We start from the raw sequence: 25,889 nt of genomic DNA on the forward strand, positions 1-25,889 counted from the left end.
AATGAACTTATTTACAAAAGAGAAACAGACCCACAGACATAGAAAACAAACTTATGGTCACCAAAGGGGGAGGGGGGGAGGGAGGGATAAATGAGGAGTTTGGGATTAACATACACACACTACTATGTATAAAATAGACAAACAACAAGGACCTACTGTAGAGCACCAGGAACTATATTCAATATCTTGTAATAACCTATAATGGAAAAGGATCTGAAAAAGAGCACACATCTATAACTGAATCACTGTGCTGTACACTTGAAACTAACACACTGTAACTCGATTATACTCCAAAAGAACAAAAGAGACTTAAAAAATAAAAGAAATACCAAAAACAATTAAAGGCAGTTTTCCAGGCCAGGCTTTGTTTTACGTCACCCTCTGTCCTCCCAGGAGTGTTTCCTCCACCACCAGGGGCCCAGCTGAGAGGACCCAGGTGTGCTCTCTTCACCTACATCCTTCAGAGTCAAGGAAATTGCCCAAACCTATCAGAGCGACACCTTAGATGCACTCGGCCCACCGGCTCTGACTTGTGAGGGCAGGATAAACACTCGGCTGCCATGGGAACCACCTGTCTGTCTGGGCTGTTTCTTGCGGGCAAAACCAAGTGCTCAGAGATGCCACAGGTGCCTTCTGACGGAGTTCGTTGTTCGCCATGCTTACCACTGGGCCGATAACTTTCCATTCCAGCTGCTAGAGAGGGCTCTGCTTTGGGCTCCAGACATTCTTCTCTCCTAACATGTCATTCTTTTGGAAAGGCCAGTAATGTTCCTCGTAATGTGGGTGGTCAGATTACCCAGCAGCACAGAGTGTCTCGCTGCAGACACCAGCTTCCACTTCAAAAATGTGTCATCACCACTGTCACCTTCACCATCACCATCACCTTCACCATCACCGTCACCATCACTACCATCACCATCATCACCACCATTATCACCATCATCACCATCACCACCATCACCATCCACCATCATCATCACCACCACCATTACCATCACCATCATCACCACCATCACCACCATCGTCATCACCATCACCACCATTATCACCATCATCCCCACCACCATCCCCACCACCATCATCACCACCACGACCACCATTACCATCCCCCACCATCGATCACCATCACCATCACCATTAGCATCACCATCACCATCGTCATCACCATCACCACCATTATCGCCATCATCCCCACCATCACCACCATCACCATCGTCATCACCACCATCAACACCATGATCACGACCATCACCATCATCACTGTCACATCAACTACTTGGCCTAAGGCCAAAAAACTACTGAGTGGCAGAGTTTGCATCAGACTCTAACGATGACTCCAGAACATACACACTCTTCCCCACTGGACTCTAACTTTCCCGGCCTCAGTTTCTTCATCTGTAGAGACAGGAATGGTACCTCTCTAATGAGGGTTTGTGCAGGTGCAGCAGGAGCACGTGTGTAGTTCTCAGCATGAAGCCTCATGTGCACTCAATAAAGGCTAGTTGTGGGTCACAAAGGTGTGTTTGCCAGACCCTCTAGGAAATAGTGGGATGTCGACAAGGCCAAGTGTCTCTTTATTCAAATTTCAACCTTATGTTTGATATATTAGTTCTTTCATTGATAGAGTTTTTGAATCGGAGTCACAGAAGGTGTGTACTGTGGACAGAAAGAGCCCTGGCCCAGGAGGGAGGAGGCTTGAGCTCTGAGCCTGCCATGCCTCTAACTGCGATTTCTAGGCGTGGTCCCAGACCAGCCGCCTCAGCATCACCTGGGAGCTTGTTAGAGATGCTGCTTCCTGGGCCTCAGCCCAGACCCACAGGGTCCGACATGCTGAGGCCGAGCCCGGCAACCTGGGGGATCCCGGCTCATTCTGTGCTGTTGGTTACACTATTCAGCTTGTTCCCCTGTGGGATGAGAGGTCCGGAGAGGGTCAGCCAGCACCCCGACCCTCCTGCACGAGTGTCCCGCTGGGGATGCCCTCCCTGGGGGCGGCTCACACCCTGGATTTTGACTTCATGTTTCCCTTGAGAGGAGGGGCCTTCCTCGACCTAAGGGTGTAGACCCCGGGCTAGCTGAGCCCCGGGGCACCGTCAAGGCCTCTGCCCCAGGACGGGCACCACGACAGTTGGTGGGGCGGCAGGGCATAGGGGCAGAGCTGCCTTTTCAGGCACGGGTGTGATGTGTCTTGAAGGCGCTGAGATGATTTGGTTGCGTTGTGGGAAACGAGAGGGCAGAGCTCTAAGTCCGCAGGTGAAGGGCGCGGGAGGGAGGGACGCCGGGGGATGCTGGCTGTGCACGAGCCCTTCATCCCGGCCCCACTGCTGCTCCCACGAGATGAAGTCTGAAAAGTACAGTGAGGTCCTGCGGAGCCCGCCTCCCACGGGCCTCGAGACCGTGAGGGAGGGGAGCCCACCTTCGTCACTGTCCCTTGTCTCCTGCTGTGCGTTGCTGAGCTAACAGAGGCTGACATTAAGTGCGCTTGCCGGTTGCAAGGCTTCCGTGAGGGGAAGACTAGAGTCGGGGTAAGAAATTCGCGTCCCCTCCCCGCCCACGAGAGGTACTCAAGCTCAACATAAAAAGGTGGGCAAGTATCCCCGAGAGACACTGGTCGTCCTCAACTTCCCTCCGCCACAGACCTCCCGTTTCTGGGGTCTGGCCCGTCCTTGAGGAACGTGGGCGATCGCTCCGCATTTCAGTCCTGACTGCGATGAAACAGCCGATGAGAAAGGCGGATCCCCTCCTGCTTTTCCGGGGCAGGCGCCGTGGGCTCGAGGTGAGGTCCACCCACTGCCTCTGTGTTCACCGTTCTCAGGCCTGGCTTTCCCACCTGTCAGACGGGAGTGTCCCACGAGCACACAGCCGTCCACAGGGCTTCAGGCAGGGACCTCGCAGACGTGCTGCCTCGTCTCAGGCAGGTGTGCAAACGCCCCCCATTCCACCGAAAGCAGCCTCGGCGTCACCGTGGAGGCGCGAGCCAACCAGGGGCCTCACTGTTGGGAGAAGCGTCCTGACCTTCAGAGCCACATGTCCAGGGCTCCATCTGGGGTTTCCTTACGTTTCCCTGCAGCACCTTCCTTGGGACTTTTCTTACATACGCGCATGTTTGACGTGATTAAGATTGGACGGACTGTACCACTATGTCTCATGCTTTCATTACGCAGAGTTATTTCTTCAGCGTGTCTCTTGGCCCCTAACACTTCTTATTAAGGTGTTTTTTCCAGACTGCACGATGATCCATCCTAAGATGGTTATAATACGGGAAACTACGCTTCGGGCATCTGGGAGCAGTCGAGGTGCTCAGCGGGGTACACTCTGCTTCTTGGGAGAGGGCAGAGCAGACAGGGCCCGGGGCCGTCAGAGGTCACGAAGAGGACACGGGCTTTTTCTCAGAGCAAGACAAGAAGCCGTTGGATTTCTGAACACTTTTGCTATGATTATTGTGATTGAGATATGATTCACATGTCATAAACATCGTCATCTTCAGTGTGCAACCTAGGGACTTCCAGTGCGTCCACTAATTCCAGAACACTCCCCCCATCTCAACAAGAGACCCTGTACCCCCCGGAATGACTCACCATGGACTCTGATGGCCAAGGGGCTCCAGGAGCCAGGCCTGGCACCTGCCTCTTTGCTGGCCTTTCTGAGGGCACCCCTCACTCTTCTCCACACACCCCAGCTGCTACAGTCTGAATGCCTGTATCCCCCCAAAGTTCACGTGTGAAATCCTAACCCCCCAACAGGATAGTGTGAGGAGGTGGGGCCTTTGGAGGTGATGAGGTCATGAGGGCGGAGCCCCATGAATGGGGTCAGTGTCTTATAATTGGGACCCCAGAGAGGCCCCTCGCCCTTCCCCCACGTGAAGACACAGCAAGAAGACGGCCGTCCGTAACCGGCTCCTGGGAGAGCAGTGCGCGTGCCTCCCCCGTCCTGGCCCTGTTTCCCCCGTGGCTCTGCGGCACCCCTGTGCTGTGTCTCGTCGTGGCCACCTCTCGCGCTGAGAACACGCCTGGCCCCCAACTTGCTCCTGGACAGACGCCCCGGGCTGGGACCAGCCCCGGCATACAACATATGCCGGATAAGTGGTTACTGAGTGAATAAACCTTAAAACATAATTTATCAGGCATGGGAAGAAAGACGCATGGATACTTAGAAGCCCCTCAGCAGGCCTCCGACAACGTGCGTGCACCTTCGCAGGTGCCGGCCTTCGCCTCAGCAGCTCGAGAGTCCCGGCCTCCGAGACGAGACGCCTGAGGGGGGGGGGGGGAGGGGCAGCACAGGGGGCTCCGGGGTGGAGCCGGGGCTCATTTTTGACCCCCAGAGCACTCCTCCCGGGACAGCCGGGTGTACGGGAGCCGGAAGCTCGTGTCAGCTCTTGGGGTCTCATCCCCTCCACACCCTCTGGTATTTTCTTCGAGCCCTCTCCTGTAAATGGGGTATTGTGACAATAACTTTGTGGTGAGGCAGCTGCCAGAAGAGGGCGGGGCCCAGTCTGGGGCTGGGAATTTTGCATCACATGAGCTGACTGAGCCCGAGCTGGGCCTGGTCTCAGCCGTGGGTCTGCCCGTGGGTGGTGTCGCCGTGTTGCCCAGGAGGGACGGTGGAGGACACAGAGCTGGGCTTAAAGGGCTTTATTCTGTCCGTTCGTATTCTAATATGGCCACCAAGTCGTTATCAAACATTTGTTTAAGAAACGCAAAAACTGTCAAGTCAGTGGCAGACTCCTGTCTGATTTCCAGTCTGAACAGGACTTGAAGTGTGTGCTTTGGAAATGAGAAGTGAGAAAATGTTCCCACTGCGCGGCCTCCACCGGGTACACCCATCGTTTCCCATCTGCTGATCGAATAGCTCAGCTCACGCAGCCCCCGCAAACCATCCTAAGCCCCTCAATTAATAAGATTGCTTGGATTAAATAGAACCACCAAGCAGTGGTCTTGGGAGTTATCTAATAATATTGTGACTGCTTTGAAGATTAAGTGAAGACATCAAAGGAAGTTAACCTGATCCTTCCCACCCGAAACGTAAACATACCGAATTTGACACCCACTGAGAACAGCTGGGTAACCTTTCAGGAATCTGCTGGGAGGTGACCTCACTGATCACTTCCTGGGCGTGAGGTCTAGAGAGACTTGGGCCCTGGGCGCTCAAGGATACTGGCCCTCAGGAATCTGGGGGACAGCGAGACACCCCATGCTCCCCGGATGCTTTCTCGTAGGTGGGGTGGAGCTTTGCTCATCACATGCCGGAAGGCGCTGCCTCTGCTTTTTCCACCACGTTTCTTCCCATTGCTTCACACAGACCGAGGAGGTCAGACTTCCCAGACATCAGGTAGACTTTCTGGAACCCATCCCTCCAATCCCAATGACCAGTCAGTACTCAACTAGTGTTTGTTGCATCAGTGAACAAATGTTTGTGAAGGGCCTACCATGCGCCGGGCGACGCGTCGGGCCTAAAGGGACACCACAGCACAGGATTAAAGTCTAGTAAAAGGTGAGAGAAATGTCACAGAGCATGTTACGAGGACGTGATAGCAACAGAGCAGCCAAAAATCGATGCGTATGATGGGTGCTCTTTCACCCCCAAGTCAAGAGGACGCTGTTCCTTTACAAACCTCAGGGATCGCCGGGCATGGAAACTGCACACCACCTTGGGGGCCTTGGGGTCCTCTAGCTTCCTGTTGCGCCTCAGGGCCACGGGGGGAGCTCAGACCACACAGCCCCAGCCCCAGTCTGAGCTGCTGTATGAGGTTCTCCGGCTGCGGTAACAAAGTACCACAGACCCAAACGGAGCAGACGTAGTGGGTCGTTTCGATTGGATATAATCCGACAAGCCTCACACATTGAAAGGGATGGAGGAGCCTCAGAGACGCAGGGGTGGGCTGTGCTTTGAAGTGGGGGAGAGGTCTGGAGTGGACTTCAAACATCTCCCTGATGGAGAGCAACGCGCGCCTCAACAAAACAACACGCGTGTTAAGTATCTTCGATATTTGGTTTCGGGACGCATTCTGCAGTTCTCTCCCTTTGGAAAAGTATCTTCCAAGGAGTACCACTTGGGTCAAGTTTGAAACATCCGTGATTCCCGACTCACACATCTGTGGAAAGTATGAATTGTTCCAGGATTAACTGTTGCAAAAGCGGAGAGTCTGTTTCAGCCAATTCCAGGCGTGTGGGACCCTAGGAAAGCTCCTTAATTCCTTTATACCTGTTTCCTTACCTGTCGAATGAAGATGGCCCCAGGACCACGCCCTTCAGCGTGTTAGAGGTTCCGAGGAGGTGATGCACGGAAGCTGGTTGCTGGGTGCTCGACAAGCAGCGGCCGCCGTCGCCACCGCCGTCGCTGTCACCACCCGCAGGGCCTCAGTCTCAGGGTCAAGGGGGAGGCTTGCTGGGAACTTTGTAAATTATGGGATGTGGAGCCTATTTCTAAGGATATTTAAAATACCTCGGTCTTATCAGGAGACTATAAAAGGCCTCCATTTAATGAGAAATTACTGAGGCTAAAAATATGTACTTAGAGTTCACGTAGGACACGTGCTTGTGTGACTTATGATATCTCCCTGTGCGACAGGTCCAAGCATCAGTCTCCTCACGGACAGCTTCATGTTCAGTTGGGATCCCTGAGTCCTTTGACTCGGTGTGTGGGTTAAGTTATAGCGTCGTGCAGAAGCTCTCTGAGCCGGGCCCCCGCTCCCATCCGACGGCCACTGAGATGTGTGCACTCCTCACTCTGGCACTAGGTTTCCAAGGACAAAAGTCATGACGGGTCCTGCCTAGAGTGAAAGGTTCTCTGGGCAAAGCCTGCTTTCCTTTTTGCTTTTTGTCTTGTGTTTGTCTGTTTCCAGTAGGTGGCAGTCCGAGCCTGCAAATAAGACCGCGATGTGGGCCCCTGGGGGCACGGGGGGTCATCTGTGTCGGGTGAGGGTCCAGCCAAGTCCTGTAAGTGCTGTGCTCACTCCCAGGACTGTCCCCAGGGGACTTGCCTTCAGCAGAAGGATAGCATTGTTCACCGGGTTTTCTGAGTTTGTTATAAAGGAAAAATCCATAATGTTAGAAAATCTGCAGCCTCTCTGGTTTATCAAAAACCTGCATCTCTCTTGACAAGCTTAAAGCTGCAGAGAGAGAGAGTTACAGGTTCTAAAACAACTCTGCGCACTTCACTCCTTCACTGAAGCTATGTGCCGCTGGCTCACAGGTGAACTTTTAACAATGAAACCACAAAATACTAGAAAAAGGAGGGAAAAGGTGTTAACGATGTTGGGGGCAGGTGCGGGGAGGAGATTTCCACCGATTTGGACGGGCGGCGTGGACGGCAGAGGAGAAGCAAAGTCCCGCTGGAGTCAGGCCCCTGCGGTGGGAGAGAGCTGCGTTTTTCTCCCAGGTTTGTCATTTTCGAGTACAGTTAGGTAGCTGAGACTGAGGAAGGACCGCCCCTTGCCCCGCAGACCTGCACAAAGGCTGGGAAGACTCCGAAGGGGTGGGGAGGCTTGGGCGTGTGGGTGAAGGTGGGAGGGGATTAGGGGAGACCTGTGAAGACGTGGTCTGGAAAGACCTGGAAGTTTCTCAGGGCATGAGGAGGAAGAGGGCCATTCCAGGGGGAGGAAACCATGGCTACCTGCACGGCGGTGGGCACGGCGGCCTCCCGGGGCCCCAGCGGAGAGACACAGGGAAGGGCGGTGTGGACACGGTGGCAGGCAGGCTGCAGTCACGTGGTGACCGCAGGTGTTGCTGCATTTCGTGTCCGATGTCCCAGCCAGGTGCAGGGTGAGTCCTTACGCCGATGACTTGTTCACCACGGTCGACCCTTCACATTGTCCTGGAGACTTTGTCACCTTGGTCACTGTCCATGTCCTGGCTCTGTCTGGATTGGACGAATTCAAGGAAAAGTTGTCCCCCAAGAGTCCTGGGTTTTACCTCCAAATGTTTCCGGGTAAACTTTATGAAGTCACTTCTGTGTTGAGCCTGTTTCTCAGCTGTCACAGGGCGGTTCTTGGGGAAAAGTATTGTCCTGTCAGATAAGCCCGACTTGAGTTGCTGAAAACACCTTGAATTAGTAGCAAATACTCCGCGTTTCAGTGTGGCCCTTGGTGAGCGAGTGTCTACAAGCGCTTGCTTTCCAAATCTCCTTCCTGGACCTGTGGCCCCTGCAAATCTGGAGTCGGCCTGCATGAGGACGGGTCACAGGACACGGTTTTCGTTCCAGGGCTAACGTTACATCCTTACTGAAACATGGCCTGGGCATTATTTAAGCGTTACTCACTCCGCGGGCTTCTCCGCACACTTGGGAACAGGGTCACCTCCTCCGTCCTGGCTGCGTGGCACTCTTGTGGGCATCTCGGAACATCCCCACCCGGGTGCCCTTTCAGGGCTGAGCCCGCCCGGGAGGAAGCGCTGAGCCGTGCGCGCTAATCCCTTTGCTTCAGCGTGTAAACCTAAACCGTGGCTCCTTCCAGGTCAGTCCTCCTGACTCAGACGAGCAGACACCTCCGCACCCCTCCCTGTTCTCTTGATGTTTGCAGCTTCTGCCCCTGTCAGACAGCTAATCTTGCCTCTATGCGTTTCTGCTGATAAGCCTTCAGCAAGTCACAGCGTGGGTGCAGCTCCCAGCTTTCCCCGGAGGAGTGTCGGGTCCCCTCCTGCCCTCTGGTCCCAGGGGAGCCTGCCCCTCGGGCATGCAGGTCCCTGCACACCGTCCCCCCTCCTGGTGCGCCTTTGGCTCTGTGGATTGGCCCCCATCCCAGGCAAGGTGCCGCGATTCCCTCTCAGCCTTTGACAGATAAGGCAGGAAAGCTCAGAGGTAGCCAACAGCATCACGCGCTGTCATTATCAGAATAAAAGCTGGCAGGGGAACTCCAGAAAGGAGGTCTCCTTTAGAGGCGGGTGACGGGGGAGATTTAGGAAAATGTGTGTCTGTGGCTGCAGGAGCCTGGGTGAACCGAGATGAGTGTTGGATTTTTAACTCAAGGGGGTCCCCCAGGCATTCTTCAATTTAGTTAACATTTTATAAAGCTCATCGCTGTGTCGGCAGTTCTGCAGTTGGGCTGACTCCCCTCCCCCATCTCCCGTAAGAAGTAAATCTGCAGACTCATGAAACACCGCTGGCTGGAAGTGTTCCTACGTTATCTTACACGTGGAAGCCATTGCACCATTTCAGCCGTCCTACCTGAGGAGCAGCCCTGCGGCCTCTGAGGGAGGAGCGGGTTGCCCAGCAGAGACCCCCATCCCAGGAACCTTTCCCCACAGGAGACCCGCTGGTGGATCAGAGCAGCCACCCTCCGTGGCCAAAACCAACCCTCCTCACGGTGAGATCGCGACTGGTTCCCAGGGCTGGAGGGCAGAGCGGCAACTGCAGACCCAGTTTGGAAGGGATATTTTTGCCCTAAGGCGCAAATACACTGGCATCGCCTCGCGGCAGATTCAGCTGCCCAGGAGATGGGAAACCGTTTAGTCATGGAGTTGTCTTTTGCGTCTGAGTAACCAAATGGTTTTCTCCAAAGGCGACTTATCCAGCACAGCTGTCACATCTGAGCAGTAAAGCGCGTCGGTGTGAACTGCCCGGGCTTCCTTTATCCCACAGAGGACGCCTGGCCGACAGGAGAGCACGTTCTGTGACCCGCACCCGACGTCAGCCTTCTCCCCCGACAGGTCCGTGAACGCACCTCGGCTCACCTGGGATGGAGCCAGGCGGTGCAGGTTCTCAAGGCTGAGCCGTGGGAGAACCCCCTGTAAACGGGCCCCCTTTTGGGCAATGCTGGCTGAACAGCCAACGCCTTCTGCTATGAAAACCTCTTTCAACGGGAACATTCTCATCAAAAAAGGAGTTTCAGCTCAACAACCAGTAATGCAAAAAGTTACCAGTGAGGGACTTCCCTGGTGGTCCAGGGGTTGGGACTCAGCGCTTTCACTGCCGAGGGCCCGGGTTCAATCTCTGGTTGGGGAACTAAGAGCCCACATGCTGTGTGGCCAGAGAGATGAAAACACACACTTACACTCACACACACTCAGCCCGGCCGCCATTACCTTTCCCCTCTCAGCTCTGAGCTTTCTGTTTGCAACCCTGACTGAGGACCCTGATGTGCTGAAAAGATCCCGAGCTTTGCAGAGACAGACAGAGGGATGGAGTTTAAATTCCAGCTGCAGCGCTCAGCACATCTGTGAACTCGGGCGTCTCAACTCTGAGTCTCAGCCTGTTTATGCACAAAGAAGGAACAATGTCTCTGCTTTCCAGGGGGCTGAGGGAGCTCAATGGGAAGTCGGCGGGTGGACAGTCCTGTCCCCAGGCAGCGAGGACGGAGGACCTACCGAGCACCGGAACTGGACTGACTGGAGACTCTGGTAATGGGAAGGGGCCCCTGGAGAGCAGCTCTGGGCCCTGGGAAGCCTGTCTGCTCCTGGGCCGGGGGGCAGGTGCCATGGCCCCCAGGAAGCACAGCCTGCACGAGAGGCCGGTCTCACCCACCCTGTAAATGTGACTGTGAGAACTGCTTACTGCCTGGGCCTCAGCCTCCTCATCTGCGGGGCTTTGCTGAGGCCCCCCTCGGGCCCAGCACCCCTCACTGGGAGTGACGGCTCGTCACCAGGTTCCCTCCTGAGGAGGCCAAGGGTCCAGGGCGTGAGCACCACACTGAGAATAAGAAGCAGCCTGGCTCCAGACAGGATGCCACATAGAAGACACGGTGCTCAGTGAGCCATGAGCGACGTGCTGGGACCTCCCCCTGAGCAGGCTCCCTGCGCTGCTGGCGAGGGTGAGGGGCCCGGCCAGGCTCCTACACAGTCCTGGTCTTCCCTCCGTGTCACTCTTCTCCCGTCCCCGTCCTGTCCCCTCACGCCCTGCCTCAGGTCTCGTCGTGTTACCGAGTCCAGCCTCATCCTGCTTGCCGCACGACGGGCCAATCCATCCAGACACAGGGCGGCGGGGCAGAAAGAGTGACTTCATGTGGAAAGCGGCAGACAGAAGAGCGGGTGGACTCATGTCCCAAAGACCCATCTCGCTCATTTCCTTTATAGAATAGAGAGGCATAGGTGAGGAGGTAAAGTGAAAGTGGCCGTAAGTTCCTGGCTCCCGCCGGGCTCAGGGGATGTGCCAAACTCCTCCTTCCTGCAGCCATTCACAGCTCAGGGTGTTTCCTGGGAGCGAAACAAAGTATTTTAGCTTATGACTCAGGCCTGGGGGCAGGGTTCCCAGAGACGGGCCACGAGGCACACTTTAAGCTACAAGCAGCATCCCTTTAGTGATTAACTTGTAGCAAAAGCCACAGAAAACAAAGGTGAAAGAAACAGATCCAGCATGGAGTCCGAATTGTTCTTCCCTGTTAGGGCTCCTGGTCGCAATCACTTCAGGCTCTCCACACCTTGTTCCACCTCCCTTCCTACCTGGGACGCTCCCGTGGCCCCCTCCCTGGGCGGTGGTGACAGCTTGTCAGTGGCCCTGTGCCTGGCGTCAGCTCTGCTTCTCCCTTTGGGCTGAGAAACTGTGCTCACAGCTTAATCTTCTGAAAAGTGGCTTCAGTGTGTTTCCTTCCGGACCGCCTTCTGCATTTGTTACTTTTCCATTTTGACGGCTGAAGCGAAGGGCATATGAGTGAACTGAATAATTGTGATGAATCATTTTAATTTTCAAGATATTTGAAGGCTGTTCCCTTAACTCCTCCACACCCTGGTGACTTCACTTCAGGTTTTCCCTCAATGTGACCAAAATATGCATGACGAGGCACTTGTTTTTCAGGCAATGCTGAGCCCGAGACCATGGAATCCCATGGACACACACACACACACACACACACACACACACACACACACGCTGCTCTTAATCACGGCTTCTGCTCATCTTCTGCTGAGGATACACCCCCCTTACCTTGGGGTGAAGACTGCTGGTTTACAAATTAAAAGCAGTAGACCTTTCCAGGTGGAAGTGGTAATTTCTGCTGTGATCTCATGGCATTTCCACCTGTTAGAGATTTTTTTTTTTAACACCTAAGTCCACCAATCAATACTTAAACTTGGAACGCCTATGGGAAATATGTTAATTGCTCTATTTAAAAGCTCCTTTCAAATGAGAATAAAAGAAAGTGACTAAGTAACTGAACACACCAGGTTCTAAAGTACCTTTGGAGCATCTCCTGTGCTCAGATCCAGGCAAGGACAGTGCAGGAGCCCAGGGCTCTGCCTCGAGGAGCGGGTCCTCCATCACCACGATTGGCGAGTGGAGGTTCTGGGTCCGTCTGATTGGAAGTCTCCTCAGGAGGAGTCACCGATCTGTGTGGCAGGAATGTTTGCTCAGCTAAGATGCTGTGCCTGCCACGGGCCACCAGCTAGCCTGACCGTTCCTGCTCTCGGTCCTCTCAGTCAGGGGCACTGCCCCGTTTCAGAGGCTGTTTGGGGGGTGGGCTCATTTCTAGTTGTTGCACTGTTTGCAGGTCACTGTAGTCCTGTGATGGGTATAGATGATGGATGCTACGTGCTGAATGTTTGTGTCCCCCCAGAATTCATATGTTAAAACCCTAACCCCCAATCTGATAGTGCAGGAGGTGGGGCCTTTGGGAGGTGATGAGGTCAGGAGGGTGGCGCCCCCATGAAGGGGATCAGTGCCTTATATATGGGACCTCAGAGAGCTCCCCCTTCCTCCACGTGAGGACACAGGGAGAAGACGGCAGTCTGTGCACCAGGAAGTGGGTCCTCACCAGACATGGAATCTGCGGGGGCCTTGATCTTGGACGTCCAGCCTCCAGAGCTGGGAGAACTCAATGTCTGTTGTTTATAAGCCGCCCAGCATGGTGTGTTCTGTTACAGCAGCCCAATGCTCAGACAGTAAGCATTCTACAGTGGGGGGGACCCCAAATGTTCGCATGTCCCTGCCCCCAGGAAGCTCAGTAGAACACGTGTGTGGATGCAGGATGCTATCTGAAGGCATCTCGCTGTCACACATGGAAACGGTGGACCCTTCACCTCGTCAGAGTGAGGAGTGAGGGGCAGTGGTTGGAAAAGAGGGAAACTGCTTCCCCCAGTGCCGCTGACACAGGGCTCTCAAGATGATGATGTGGCTCCGTCCACCCATCGTTGGTGTAGAGAAGCCGCCGCATCTTCTCTGGAACGCGAGCTGTGGCTGGAGCTCCTCTGTGGACAGAGGGACACTACCTTCCTTCTCACAATGCTACCAACTCAGTTAAAGCTTTGGATGTGATGATGGCGTCTGACAGCATTCATTTTTTCCAAGACAACATCCTTTGTGCTGTGACAGAAGATATTTGCCTACTGTAATTCACATTTGTTTAAAAAGTAAAGCAAGAGGGACTTCTCCGGTGGTGCAGTGGTTAGGAATCCGCTTGCCAATGCAGGGGACACGGGTTCAATCCTGGTCTGTGAAGATCCCACATGCAGTGGAGCAGCTAAGCCCACGCCCCACAACTACTGAGCCCGCGAGCCACAACCACTGAAGCCCACGCGCCTAGAGCCCGTGCTCCGCAACAAGAGAAGCCACCGCAATGAGAAACCCGTGCACCGCAACGAAGAGTAGACCCTGCTCGCCACAGCTAGAGAAGGCCTGTGCGCAGCAACGAAGACCCAACACAGCTCAAAAAAAAAAAAAAAAAGTAAAATAAGAAAAAAAAACCCTCCCAGAATATTGCTCAAGGTTTCCAATCCCATCTCCAGACTCAAATAAGTGCCACAGGTTTGTATTGTCCAACAAAAAGCAGAATTAACTCCGGCCTATATCCCGGTGTTTGCTTTTCCAACACACGGAAAGAAAAAGAGTGGTTCTTTCTTCAATTCGGATATAGTGTATGTTTTTGTGACTTCTTTTTGTCAGAACTCCCAGCTCAGATGCACATCTGTTTACTCTTGTGGTTGGTTTCTTTTGCGTCTCTGTTTTCCGGAAGAGTCGAGAGTGAGATGTCGGGTGTCAGAGTGACGTGGGTTGACCGTGGCTCAGCCAGGCGTTGGCCTGCTGGGCCCCTCTTCTTCTTGTTGGTACAGTTTAAGTCAGCCAGCACTCATTGGCCCGAGGTCTGGTACTGGACCCAGAAAAGGGCAGAAGCACGAGTAAAGCACGGCTTCTGTGCTCTGGGACCCACTGAGGTGGGCGGAAGTTCTGCATGGAAACCAGGCTCATGGGCAGAACCTCTGTGTCGGGGCCAAGAGGAGGCTGGGGGGCTGTGGTGGGACGGGGGAGGCTTGTCCTTTGCTTAGAGCACAGAACACTAACGTTGCTCCCGAGCTGTGGGGCCTGTGGATCCGCACGTGCGCGTTCCCGGCGTCTGGGGCCGGCCGCCCCGTGGATCCGCACGTGTGCGTTCCCGGTGTCAGCGGCCGGCCGCCCCGTGGATCCGCACGTGCGCGTTCCCGGCGCCTGGGGCCGGCCGCCCCGTGGATCCGCACGTGCGCGTTCCCGGCGTCTGGGGCCGGCCGCCCCGTGGATCCGCACGTGTGCATTCCCGGCGTCTGGGGCCGGTCGCCCCCAGACAGAGGGTGGTGTCTTGGCTGCACACGCATGTTTTGGGGGAAACAGCAGCAACAGAGCCACTGAGCAGCTCGGGACTGGCGAGTGGGGAGAGGTCTGGGCAGCAGGAGCTTTGGGGAAGCGGGAACTTCTTCCAACGTTGAGAGACTTGTTCACGGAAATGCAGTCGTGTCTGTGACAGTGTCTTGGAAACCCAAGCTGTGTGGATTATTTTCCAGTCACTTTCCTGTTAATCCCATGTAAACATTAGAAAAGTGATGCAAACAGCGGATCTTGGAGAATGTGGCCGGGCTCCGTCCTCTGCCTACTAAGGAATCTGGGATAATCTGAGGCTTTCGAGAGGCCCATGGGACCACCTAGCATGACTGTGTTGGCTGCCGACAATGACCTTGGGCAGGTGGCGCGGTGGCTGTGAGCCTGAAATCCTAGATGTCGGCTTTGGGCTCGGGGAGCCCCTCACTCTAGGGTCCGTGATTCCAGGTGTCCTGATTCTGGGTTTGTTCAGAGAGCACCTTCACCGGCTTTTATACAGAAGCAGGAAGAGCATCACTCCTCCTTTGTTATTAGCCAGTGACTCATCACTTACACGTAAATGGGGGATTGAGACGGTCCTTTCTTTAGATCTTGGAGGATGATGAAAAATGGAAAATTCATTTCTTCCTATTTTGAGGATTACTTCCTGGATTACTGGTAACATTTAGATTTTTTAAAATTAATTAACTTATTTTTGGCTGCATTGGGTCTTTGTTGCTGCGCACAGGCTTTCTCTAGTTGCGACGAGCGGGGCTACTCCTCGTTGTGGTGCCCAGTCTTCTCATTGTGGTGGCTTCTCTTGTTGGAGCGTGGGCTCTAGGTGCGCGGACTTCAGTAGTTGTGGCACGTGGGCTCAGTAGTTGTGGCATACAGGCCTAGTTGCTCTGCAGCATGTGGGAATCTTCCCGGACCAGGAATCGAACCCGTGTCCCCTGCATTGGTAGGCGGATTCTTAACCACTGCGGCACCAGGGAAGTCCCAACATTTAGATTTTTAACTAAACTTTTCTAAAGTAAGTATTGTTAATCTTATTCATAGGAAAAAAGAGCAATTAAAATTAAATTACGGATCATTGGATAAATAAAAATGGATGCATTTTAATGAAAGCATTTAGCTTTTTAAAATAAGGTATTTGAATTATGTCTGTTCAGCCATATCTGTACAACTTTTCTTTCTCTATCTCCTTCGCTGATTACCATAACTCGATCGGACATTCTGACCTGGGTCACAGTACTGGCAAACAGGCAACCACGGCATTGATAAATAACAGTAATACTTGTTGAGTAGTGACCAAGTATCAAGCATCGTTCTAAGTATCAGCTCACACATTTCCGCAATAACTCTGTGACGCGGGTACTATTCTTAGGCCCACTTTACAGATGTGGAGACTGAGGCACAGAGGATGAATCCAGTGCTGGGGTGGAAGTGAGCAGTGAGCCATCCATGTCCACTCCCATCCACTACCTTTAAGACGAGGAATCTGCAATCCAACACACCCTGTACCTGGGACCATGTGCATCTTCTCAGGGGTGTGGCAAGTGCCTGGCACGTAAATCACACCCAGGATGTCAGCTGAAGGAGCAGCGACTTAGCTGGAGGAGGGACGGATCACCCGGCACGAACCGTCCAGGTTCCACAGAGTCTAGAATGAGGTGTGTAAAAATATGACTTGGAAACTGGATAGAAGAGTGTGTTCTGACAGCTGAGGCGGCAGTTAAGGACCTTTGTTCTCTGGATGATAAGTAGGATTTGGCATTTGGAGGATTTGGCCTCATTTTCTCGGACTTAAGGGAGGGTAGCTCTGTTCTTGTCTTTCTCTCCCCGCGGTCAGAGGCTTCATCTCCTTGTCTCTTGACGGTATGGAAGGTTCTGGGTGGATAGAAGCTCTTCTTTGGGTTAATGTGAAAGTTTTGACTTCTGGGGTTTTGTGTCTCCAGATAAACTTTAGAGTCAGTTTGTCAATTTCTGCAGAATCACCTGCCGGGATGTTGGTGGGGATTGCGGTGAATCTGTCGGCGAAGTTGGGAAGAAGGGAAATTTGGACAATACGGAGCCTGGCCACCCATGGACATTTACTTGGATATTATCTGATTTGTCTCTTTGGAGTTTTGTTTTCCTCACATAGATCTTGTACCTATTTTGTTAACATTGTACCTACGTATTCTCTTTTTTTGATTTTGTTTTTGTGGTACGTGGGCCTCTCACTGCTGTGGCCTCTCCCGTTGCGGAGCACAGGCTCCGGACGCACAGGCTCAGTGGCCATGGCTCACGGGCCCAGCCGCTCTGCGGCATGTGGGATCTTCCTGGACCGGGGCATGAACCTGTGTCCCCTGCATCGGCAGGCGGACTCTCAACCGCTGCGCCACCAGGGAAGCTCTATTCCCTTTTTTTGAATGCTAATGTGAGTGGCTTTGTGCTTTTATTTTCAAATTCCACTTGCTCATTGCTGAAAGCATTGACTTTCTACTAATTATTTTTCCACTTTTAACCTACTGTCGTATTTGCTCACAAGGCCGTCAGCACAGCGACGCTTAATTAAAAGGTGGATTGCGAGAGACCCGAGGGTTTGGCTAATGATTCCCCGTGAGTATTGAAGGGCGTTTGGAAAGCGTTCACTTCCCTGAAGCCGCCAGGACCGCATCATTGCATGACATCACTTTTGCTTCATGCAGGATGTTTTCCCTCTGTCGTCACGTGACTAAGCGCCTCTTGCCACCCCGTCCAGGACTGCCTGACCTGGACCTCATCTTGGCTCTGGAATGACCTCGCTTCGACGCCGTCTCCTCCGGCCTGGGTGGAGGGCACATGCCTCCCTGACACGTCATTTTTGGAAGGAACATCTTGAAGAATGATTCTTAGCGCTGGGAGGACCCACAACATGCCATGTGATGCATACAAGACTCGTGCTCTCAGGGGTTTTGCTTGTTGAGAGAACTGCAGCGTTTTACATTCCCAGGATGTTGGAATGTTCTGAACACGCTGTGCTGGTTTCTAGAAAGAGAAAACTTAGGCATTAAGAAATATTTTAGGTACCTGAATAAAAGTGACTCGAGCTTAGCTAGCGTTATTTAACTATGTGATGCAGTGATTATGCGGCCCAAATATTGTTCTTTCTGTCCTCAAAACTCAGCCAATGGCAATCCACATCTTCCCCCATTGCGTGCGGAAACAAGAGTCAGGGCATTTATTTTTCCCCTCACTTTCCCGTTAGTAGCTCTGCCATCTGGCCTCTCTGGTCCTTGTCTTCTCCCCAGTCACAGTACTGGGGAGCTGAGCGGTGGCTGACGGGATGGTGTCCATCCCGTCAGATGGACATTTGCTACTCCCGTCAGACCGCAGTACGCCTTTGTAAGAATTGGACAAAGGGATGCTTCCTCTAGGTGGTACTTTCACCTGTCAAAGGACTAGTGATAGGAAGGTGAAGGCGGTGGGAGTTTAAATACACTGAGGACGTGACCACACTCAGAACACCCCCACTTCCTCTCAACCACCAAGCTGACTCAGCAGGTCAGGGAGGTTCTGTCTCCTCACTGATCCCTCCGTTGCTTCTTCCAGATTGACCGGAATTGCGTTCAGAAGGCACGCGACTCACCAAGGAAAGACTTTCCCGGCGTAATTCCCTACAAAGTCCCTCTCTCCAGTTCCCTGCGTCATTAGGGATGTGCGAGAGGCACTGAGACATTTAAGTTGTGGAATGGAAGGAATTTGGTTATTTTTCTACGGCCTTTCTGAAAGGTCTAGGACATGATTCTAAAATCAATGGAAACGACTCAAGTAAAAACTGGTCTTTTTGGTTTAATTCTCTCTGTGAAGAGACAGGGCAGTGGAGAGAGAGCAAGCCACGGGCTGGTGACCCCTTGACTGTTGTGTAAGACACCGTGAGAGCTTTCCAGCATCGCACTTAAATGACCCTCACTGGCTCCAGATGTGTTTGTTTTTCAACAGAACGGATGAGGGCTGAGTGCCGCGCTGTGGGGTAGCATTCTAGGGTGTAGCTCTGGAAGGTTAGCAAAGTGACTGGCGTGGCTGCCCAGTGGGACTTGCCTGACTTTTCAGGCTCCCCGGCTCCCCCTTGCATCTTTCAGAACTTCTTAAAACGTTAAATTATTATGAACAGTTTTCTTCTGCATCAACAGAGTCAGGGTCTAGGCTATCTTTATAAACAAAAGACTTTTGTTTGTCTCTGTCAGAAAATGCAAGGACAAAAACGTCTATTTCTGGGCACCTGAAGTGTGAATACTGATTGGGTATCGTGAGCATGTTTGGGGCCAAGGGAAGGATTCTTTTGGGGGCGGCTGTGAGGCTGACAGTGCTGGCGTTTCCTCCTGGGGGTGGGTGGTGGGTGGGAGAGGCACGTCGGGTGAGGCTTCCCTCGTGTCCCCCAGGACCCCTGAGAGCAGCTGGCCTGTGTCAGGGACCACGTGACAGCGTTCACAGACACACGTATCACTTCAGCTTGATGGCGGTTGAAATTGGACTCAATTCTTCATCAGCACCGGTTTGGTGACGTTGGTTGAAATTAGTTTGATTTATGTATTTATTCCACTGGTCTCTCTGTCTCCCCAGTGTGGCTGTATTTATATTATAGAATAAATATGTATTGAATAAATATAGTGATATGTATTTGCACGCAGCAAGGGTGAGATGTCAAGGGGAGACAACCTTGGAACAGATAAGATCACTCAAAAACACACCCAGGGCTTCCCTGGTGGCGCAGTGGTTGAGAGTCCGCCTGCCGATGCAGGGGACACGGGCTCGTGCCCCGGTCCGGGAAGATCCCACATGCCGCGGAGCGGCTGGGCCCGTGAGCCATGGCCGCTGAGCCTGCGCGTCCGGAGCCTGTGCTCCGCAACGGCAGAGGCCACAACAGTGAGACGCCCGCGTACCGCGAAAAAAAAAAAACAAAAAAAAAACCAAAACACACCCAGAGCTCTAGGCCAGGAGTGAGAGGGATGCTTTCTCCACATCCATGTAAAATCAGGCTGGGCAGCGACCCCCGCGGTGGCCATGGGGGGAGGGGGTCTCACCTGGAGGCTTAATACCTGTGGAGGAAGTGGCTCTCTGGGAATGGGGGTGGTGGGGCCATCAGCCATGTTGTCGAGGAGGGTCTCTAGTCCAAGTTCCCCTGTTTTATCCTTGTTTACAACTGACATAGGGCGGGGTTGAGCGTGCCCCCGGGCAGAGTCAGGATGACCCCACTGAGAAAAGCCGGGACTCCCGGTGACCATGGCTTTGAGGCTTGGAGGAGAGGGTCTCTAAGCAGATGGGAAGGAGGACGTTTTCCTGCTGGCTCCAAGGCGCGGCAGAAGTGACAGCTGACGAGGCCCCTGCATCGTGAGGGACGTGTGACCGTCTGAGCGAGCCCTCCTGAGGGTCGTCGGAGCCGGCCCTGGACCCTTTAACTGGACACTCGCCTCCTGCCTGCGGCCGAGCAAGTGGGTCCCTGGAGCCAGCGAGGGCCCCTCTGAAGGGCGTAGTCCTTCTCATAAAAGGACCTGGAATCCTCCCCGTCTGTCCTTGTGCGGGGAGAGGGAGGGGGAGTGGGGAGTCCGCCAGGAGGGGAGGTTGCCATCCTGTCCCACCGTCCCTCCTGGGTGCCTGCGGGCTGCCCCCCAGGGGAGCACGGACGCTGCGGGAGACCCCAGGCAGGGTGCGGCGGCAAGAGCAGGGGCTGGAGGGTGGGCCTCAGGTCGGATGCCTGCGGAGAGTTCTGCCCAGACCGAACTAGACTGTTAGTGCCTGAGACGGCCGCATCCAATACCTGCAAGTGGCGGGAACAGCAGAGGATCCCCTGAGATGCGCTCCAGAGGCAGGAAGGAGCGAGCGAGGGTCCAGAGGGGAAACTGAGGCCGGCTCGGGACCGCACCCCCGAGTCCAGCTGCACAGCTGTGCCTTCAGCCTGCAAAGACACAGTGAGGAAGTATTTCTTGGCCGCCTACGGTCTGCCAGGGGCTGCTCTGGGGGCTGGAGACCCGGGAGAGAAGAGGAGAAGCCAAGGCGTTGCCCTCACGGGATTTTAGGCTCATGGAGGAAGACAAGTAGTTACAGAATACGGCAGGTGCTAAGTGATGGAGAAAAATCAAACAGGTAAGGGGGAGAGAGATGCAGAAAGGAAGGGCCTATGGATGAGGGACCTGTGAGCAGAGGCCGGAGGTGGTATGGAGTGAGCCGTGCAGGACGGGTGCGAAGGGCGCCCCAGGCGAGGCACCGGCCACGGGCCTGAAGCAGGGATGAGCTTGGAGCAGCAGGTCAGGACGACTGGAGTGGAGTCGGCAGGGGGGAAGAGGGAGTCACGGGAGCCTCTGGTTCTTTCTCAGAAGGAGCCAGGGGCCACGGCAGGGCGAGGAGGGAGGCCGTGATGTGGGCCTAAGGGTCCACTTGGGCTGCTGTGCTGGACTTGACGGTCACGTGAGGGGAGAGCAGGAAGGCCAGGTGTGATGCTGGAGGCGTCCAGGGGCGAGGCAGGGGCTCGGACCAGGGTGCCGTGCAGGCAGAGTTCAAGCTCAGGGCCAGCGAGAGGCGCTGAGGGACCAGATGGGCGGCCAGAGCAGCAGGGAGGGAGCCCGGGGAGGGGAAGGAGGCGGGGGTACTTGGGGCAACGACGTGCTGAGACCCACGTGCCCATCACACCTCCGAGAAGACGTGGGAGGGGCCGGAGCCGGGGCTCCAGGAGAGTCGCCGCTGGAGCTGTGCAGTCTCTGCACAGAGACAGGAGGTGAGCCCTGGTGCTGGAGGCGGTGGCCTGGGCGCGAGTGTGGAGAGAGGACGCCAGACCGAGCCGGCCAGCGCCACGGCTGCCCGAGGTCACGGGCAGTCACTCAGCTCTCCTCCCGGGTCCCCAGGGGGCGGACGTGGCCTAGGAGAGGCCGGAGTAGCGCCACGATCCCCAGGCACAGACACGCTCCGGACCCTCCTCCACGGGGGGGTGGGGGGGGGCTGTGGATCGTGGGGAAGGTCACAGTGCCCACTCTTCGCCAGATCCGTCAGGTTGTATCACCAGATACGTACAGATTTTTATATGTCAATCGTCCCCCGATACAGGGCTGTAAATAAAATGAAGGGAAGACATTTCACAGTTACGTGGCAGGGCATATTCCATTCTCTATTTTCACCAAAAAGAGAACATTTCCCCAAATTGCATTTTATTTTGAAGACTAGGCTGCCGTGTTTGAAAGGTAAGTCCCTCATGCTAAAACAAGCCCAATATGGAAAATCTCCTGGAGAAGAATCCAGAAATCTCTCCCATTGCTGCTTACGTGGCCGCCTCCTATGAGAAGGCATCAAATAAAGAGGTTTCCGAAACCCCACCAAGTTTTCTCTCACTGGCGAGAGGAAGGGGCAGCGGCAGGGGCGGCCGGACCAGCGATGGCCCCGGGGAGGACTGGGCACTCCTTGGTTCTGTGACTCAGGGCAAATTCCCAAACTCTTCTGTCTCCCGGGCCTCCCCTTCTGAAAGTTTGGGTTAATACCTGCGGGCAGGATGCTGTGAGTCGAGCAGGTAACGTGCTGTGGCTGAGGCCCTGGCACCCAGAACGTTCTCAGTCAATGTTGAGTGTGGGCTAGGGTGGCTGCTACGGGTACAGTCCGCTTTCCTTAAGAAACAGTTCCACCGAGGTATGACTCACACACCACACAGCCCGTCCGCACACCTCGTATCATCCAGTGGCTTTTAGTGTATTCACAGCGCTGTGCTACCATCCCCACAATCAATTTTAGGACATTTTCATCACCCCAAAGGAACCCTGCCCCACTGGCTGTCACCCTCCTTTCCCTCCCCCACTCCTGGGCAACCACAAGTCTTCTTTGCGTCTCTGTGGATTTGCCCGTCTAGAGATTTCACATGAGTGGAATCCTGCACTCTGTGCTCCTCTGTGACTAATAATATGTTTTCGAGCTCATCTGGTGCCAGTAAAGATCAAACGAGATAAAGTCTGTGTACGAAACGTCATGCTCTGTTATTAAATTTTAATCATTTTGCCTGGATTTTGTCTTGTCCCTAATGTTGACTGTTTCTGATAAATATGTCCTTCGATCTGTCCCCATAACAATAATTAGTTAAAAATAAATCAGCAACTAAAAGTCCACTGAAAATTGTTTGCTGGTCCCTCAAACATGCGATCAATTTCCTTTCACTCTGACTCGATTCCAGTTGAAGCATTGTGGGTAGGGACTCACGGCAGAGCACGGTCCCAGAGCCAGTCTGGACGTGGGCGCTGACCCTGCTGGGTGACCGTGGGCACCTGGGGTGGCCTCTGAGTGCAGACTGAGGGCGTCTTAGAAGCTGGTGTCACTGCCGAGGACCTTTGTCGTCACTTGCAGGGAGTAGAAGGCAGCTCAGGAAACCCACCCGCACTGGGCCGAGGCCGGGAAGCGAGGGGTCGTGAGACACTTTGTGTCTAATCTTTTATGATGTCTGCTGGGCTGTCTTTTGGAGGGAAGCGGAAATGGGGCAGGAAAACATCGCAGGCAGGTCCCAAGTCGCCTGGAGACTAATTGGACATGAAGCGAAGGAGGGGAGGGTCCGGGCTAATTTTCAACTTTGGGCAGGTGGCGGGGGGGGGGGGGGGCGGGGGGGACTTGTGTCTGTTCCCAAAGTGTAAACTACAGAAGAGAAACGGGGAGGCCAGGACCGGCTCACGGAACACCCAGGTGAAGATGCCCAGGAAGCAGTGGGCTATAAGGACCTGGGGCTCAGGAACGGACTGTAAATCTGTGAACAAATATTTCCTGCGCACCCCGCGCTGCACTGGACACGCAAGAGTAGACCAGCGGGCACGGCTCCGTGGGTCACAAGGGTGGCGGCGCTGACGAGGACACTTCGTTCGTGGGACGCCGTGCCACGTGCTGTACAGGCGTCACCTCGTGTGACCCTCACCGGGGCCGCCCGCCGTCAGGCCCCTTCTGCGGATGAGGAAACAGATCAGTGCCCAGACCACACAGCTGTAAGGGGTGGAAAAGGGAGGGGACTGTGGACGGCTGACCCCCTAGAATGGCCATGGAGAAGTGGAGGGCACAGACTGACCCTCCTGAGCTGGCACAGAGGGGCTGCGGCCGCGGGACCCCGGGTGGGGCAGGGCAGGAGATGGGGGTGGAGGAGTGGGGTGTGGGGGTGGGGGGGGTGGGGGGGCAGGGCGGGAGACGGGGGTGGGGGTGTGGGGTGTGGGGGTGTGGGGGGTGGGGAGGGCAGGGCGGGAGATGGGGGTGGGGGGTGGGAGGGCAGGGCGGGAGACGGGGGTGGGGGTGTGGGGGGTGGGGAGGGCAGGGCGGGAGACGGGGGTGGGGGTGTGGGGGGTGGGGAGGGCAGGGCGGGAGACGGGGGTGGGGGTGTGGGGGGTGGGGAGGGCAGGGCGGGAGACGGGGGTGGGGAGGGCAGGGCGGGAGACGGGGGTGGGGGGGCAGGGCGGGAGACGGCGGTGGGGGGTGTGGGGGGTGGGGAGGGCAGGGCGGGAGACGGGGGTGGGGGGGTGGGGGGGTGGGGGGGTGGGGGGGCAGGGCGGGAGACGGGGGTGGGGGTGTCGGGGGTGGGGAGGGCAGGGCGGGAGACGGGGGTGGGGGTGTCGGGGGTGGGGAGGGCAGGGCGGGAGACGGGGGTGGGGGTGTGGGGGGTGGGGAGGGCAGGGCGGGAGACGGGGGTGGGGGGTGGGGGTGGGGGGGCAGGGCGGGAGACGGGGGTGGGGGTGTGGGGGGTGGGGGTGTGGGGGGTGGGGAGGGCAGGGCGGGAGACGGGGGTGGGGGTGTGGGGGGTGGGGGGGCAGGGCGGGAGACTGCCGGCTCAGGGCCACGTTGCCCGTCCTCGGGGCACAGGTCCCGTAGAGCGTCTCTCGCCTCGGCAGCCAGCTGGGAGTCTGCCCTGCATCCTTGGTGCGTGGCCTGCGGCCAGCAGCAGGGCTTAATCAGCACCTGGGTTATTGTTTTTGCTCCCATCCTGGGTGTGGTCGTGCCCTGTGGGGCCCGCGGGAGACAGCCAGCAACGGAAGCAGCAGCGGCAGAACCGCAGGCCGGCCAGGCTGAGGCTGCGGCCAGGACGGAGCCCGGTAGGACGCTCCAAAGGACACACAACACCTGCCTCTAGTCCTGCTGCTCCGGTTGGAAGCCGCTTTTCACGCCTCGGGGAGACCTCAGGGCAGCCGCAGGTGTGCTCAGGTCACCACCATCGGACTGACCGTCAGGCGGTCGGGGATGGAATCGGAGGGGGGAAGACACCCCTGGTCAGTCGGATGCCCCTAAAACACGGGGGGATCGCCTTCCTGTCTCCCGAGAGCAGAGGCCACCAGGCCTTCCCCGCGGGGCCCCCCTGCCCCCTCGCCAGCCCCCGTGCACCCCGCGGGGCCCCCCTGCCCCCTCGCCAGCCCCGTGCACGGGCCCCAGGGGCCCGTCTTGCTCGGTGCCAACTTCTGAGACAGAGCTCAGCGCTCCCGGCCCCCTGGCCGCCTCCGGGCTGTTGGTCAGACGTGGCAGAACTCGCCTTGCTGAGCGTTTTATCTTAGTGTTTCCCGCTGAATCACTCCACGCGCCCCAGATTTCCCCTCTTAATCCAGTCAGCACCTCTCGGCGGTCGGGTAACTTCTCTGAGGACAGAACAGGCTCTGTGACAAGCTGTGCAAAGTCAGAGACACGGGCGTGAGTTTGGAAACGGCCGTGGACGTGGGGCCCGGCTGCTTGACGCCAGGGTCGGACGGTGACGGGTGACGTCCACGCACAAAGGAGTTCTTTCCACCAGAGGACCCTCAAGAGGCCTTCAGAGGTGTCTCGGCCACGGCCTGCTCCAAGGCAGGGGGCTCTCTGCACACAGCCTTCATGTTTTCATCAGTAATAAAGTATCAGTTTAAAGATCTTTCCCAGCAGAGCCCTTTTTCTTTAAAAGATTTTGTTATTGGCCCCAATGTCCCAAGGACATTTATTTTAAATGGAAAACCTACTTTACCGGGCTGACATTCTCTGGGCATTTGGACTCTGTCCCTGCCAGGGCCGTGAGGAAGGGACTCCGGCAGAGGGCGGATCTGAGCTGGAAGGTCTGTCCTTGTTGATGCAGCCTGGCTGCCACCAGCAGCAGCTCACGTGCTCTAGGTGGTCCCACCTGTCACTTTCTCATTCTGAGAACGTTCGCCACCGTCAGGAGTGCCCGGTGGGGGCATCATCACACCCTTTTGGGTCATATCCTGGAATATCTCGACTGTTGGAAAGGTGCATCCTTGGGTCACATCTGGTTCTGTTCCAAACGCTGTTCTGATCATTCTTTTTGCTCCAAGATACTGGTTGCTTTCAGTACCTGTGATCCAGGGGGATAGCCCTTAGAGTCACAGAGACAGCCATCTGGCTGGATCTGTTTCTTTTGGAGAATGTACCTTCCAGACGGCCCATCACCTGTTTCTCCACCACAGACGTGTTCCTGTGAAGCCACGTCC

The 25,889-nt window shown here is 55.4% G+C and overlaps 1 long non-coding RNA gene across 1 annotated transcript; it reads left to right on the forward strand.

Annotated features, from left to right (window-relative positions):
• Positions 1–23,107: 23,107 nt before the first annotated feature.
• LOC141276114 (uncharacterized) lies at positions 23,108–25,310 on the forward strand. The gene is made up of 3 exons (XR_012325065.1): positions 23,108–23,426; positions 24,449–24,617; positions 25,023–25,310. It is a non-coding gene; the product is annotated as an uncharacterized lncRNA (long non-coding RNA).
• The last annotated feature ends 579 nt before the right edge of the window (positions 25,311–25,889 follow it).

The sequence above is a fragment of the Tursiops truncatus genome, chromosome 12, assembly GCF_011762595.2.
Source record: "Tursiops truncatus isolate mTurTru1 chromosome 12, mTurTru1.mat.Y, whole genome shotgun sequence".
Taxonomy (NCBI): Eukaryota; Metazoa; Chordata; class Mammalia; order Artiodactyla; family Delphinidae; genus Tursiops; species Tursiops truncatus.